The sequence below is a fragment of the Durio zibethinus genome, unplaced genomic scaffold (genome assembly GCF_047325235.1).
Source record: "Durio zibethinus cultivar Kanyao isolate XHJ-2024 unplaced genomic scaffold, ASM4732523v1 HiC_scaffold_387, whole genome shotgun sequence".
Taxonomy (NCBI): domain Eukaryota; kingdom Viridiplantae; phylum Streptophyta; class Magnoliopsida; order Malvales; family Malvaceae; genus Durio; species Durio zibethinus.
In genome coordinates this window covers 1,700,001-1,702,500 of record NW_028323010.1, presented here as the reverse complement: position 1 = coordinate 1,702,500, position 2,500 = coordinate 1,700,001, and positions in this window count along the sequence as shown.

Sequence of the window (2,500 nt, the reverse complement as noted above, 5' to 3'; positions counted from 1 at the left end):
ACTTTTTTCAAACGGTCACAAAATCTTCTCTACTTCGAGTTTTTAGCTGAATTTTTTTGTGCATGCCAACAAAAATAGAAGGATCATGCCTACAAAATTTGGGGCCAAAAATCCTTATAAAAAAATTTTAAAAAATCCCGAACCGCAAAAAGTTTCGAAAATCGTGAAAAATAGAAAACGAGTCATCTTCCAACGAAACTTCACGTGAAGGCTTAGGGGACCATTGTATGAATTTACAAGCCATAAAAATGGCATTGGCACGGCAGAAATTTGAAGATGTGCCTAAACCCACCAGGGCCCAGCGTGTGCCGATGGTGCTCGAGGCAACCGCCCGCACCAGGGCCCAGCGTGTGCCGATGGTGCTCGAGGCAAGCGCCCGCACCAGGGCCGATAGTGTGCCGATGGTGCTCGAGGCAACCTGTCGCACCAGGGCCCAGCGTGTGCCGATGGTGATCGAGGCAACCTGCCGCACCAGGGCCCAGCGTGTGCCGATGGTGGTCGAGGCAAGCGCCCGCACCAGCGCCCAGCGTGTGCCGATGGTGGTCGAGGCAACCGACCGCACCAGGGCCCTGCGTGTGCCGATGGTGCTCGAGGCAACTTGCCGCACCAGGGCCCAGCGTGTGCCGATGGCGCTCGAGGCAAGCTCCCGCACCAGGGCCCAGCGTGTGCCGATGGTGGTCGAGGCAACCTGCCGCACCAGGGCCCAGCGTGTGCCGATGGTGCTCGAGGCAAGCGCCCGCACCAGGGCCCAGCGTGTGCCGATGGTGGTCGAGGCAACCGCCCGCACCAGGGCCCAGCGTGTGCCGATGGCGCTCGAGGCAACCTGCCGCACCAGGGCCCAGCGTGTGCCGATGGTGCTCGAGGCAACCGCCCGCACCAGGGCCGATAGTGTGCCGATGGTGCTCGAGGCAACCTGTCGCACCAGGGCCCAGCGTGTGCCGATGGTGATCGAGGCAACCTGCCGCACCAGGGCCCAGCGTGTGCCGATGGTGGTCGAGGCAAGCGCCCGCACCAGCGCCCAGCGTGTGCCGATGGTGCTCGAGGCAACCGACCGCACCAGGGCCCAGCGTGTGCCGATGGTGCTCGAGGCAACTTGCCGCACCAGGGCCCAGCGTGTGTCGATGGCGCTCGAGGCAAGCTCCCGCACCAGGGCCCAGCGTGTGCCGATGGTGCTCGAGGCAACCTGCCGCACCAGGGCCCAGCGTGTGCCGATGGTGCTCGAGGCAAGCGCCCGCACCAGGGCCCAGCGTGTGCCGATGGTGGTCGAGGCAACCGCCCGCACCAGGGCCCAGCGTGTGCCGATGGTGGTCGAGGCAACCGCCCGCACCAGGGCCCAGCGTGTGCCGATGGTGGTCGAGGCAACCTGCCGCACCAGGGCCCAGCGTGTGCCGATGGTGCTCGAGGCAACCGACCGCACCAGGGCCCAGCGTGTGCCGATGGTGGTCGAGGCAGGCGCCCGCACCAGGGCCCAGCGTGTGCCGATGGTGCTCGTGGCAACCGACCGCACCAGGGCCGACCGTGTGCCGATGGTGCTCGAGGCAAGCTGCCGCACCAGGGCCCAGCGTGTGCCGATGGTGGTCGAGGCAACCGCCCGCACCAGGGCCCAGCGTGTGCCGATGGTGCTCGAGGCAAGCTGCCGCACCAGGGCCCAGCGTGTGCCGATGGTGGTCGAGGCAAGCTGCCGCACCAGGGCCCAGCGTGTGCCGATGGTGGTCGAGGCAACCGCCCGCACCAGGGCCCAGCGTGTGCCGATGGTGCTCGAGGCAACCTGCCGCACCAGGGCCCAACGTGTGCCGATGGTGCTCGAGGCAACCGACCGCACCAGGGCAGAGCGTGTGCCGATGGTGGTCGAGGCAAGCGCCCGCACCAGGGCCCAGCGTGTGCCGATGGTGGTCGAGGCAACCTGCCGCACCAGGGCCCAGCGTGTGCCGATGGTGCTCGAGGCAACCGACCGCACCAGGGCCCAGCGTGTGCCGATGGTGCTCGAGGCAAGCTGCCGCACCAGGGCCCAGCGTGTGCCGATGGTGGTCGAGGCAACCGCCCGCACCAGGGCCCAGCGTGTGCCGATGGTGATCGAGGCAACCGACCGCACCAGGGCCCAGCGTGTGCCGATGGTGCTCGAGGCAACCAGCCGCACCAGGGCCCAGCGTGTGCCGATGGTGGTCGAGGCAAGTGCCCGCACCAGGGCCCAGCATGTGCCGATGGTGCTCGAGGCAACCGACCGCACCAGGGCCCAGCGTGTGCCGATGGTGCTCGAGGCAACCTGCCGCACCAGGGCCCAGCGTGTGCCGATGGTGGTCGAGGCAAGCGCCCGCACCAGGGCCCAGCGTGTGCCGATGGTGGTCGAGGCAACCTGTCGCACAGGGCCCAGCTTTTGCCGATGGTGATCGAGGCAACCGGCCGCTCCAGGGCCCAGCGTGTGCCGATGGTTATCGGGGCAACCGGCCGCACCAGGGCCCAGGGTCTGCCGATGGTGCTCGAGGCAACCGCCCGCACCAAG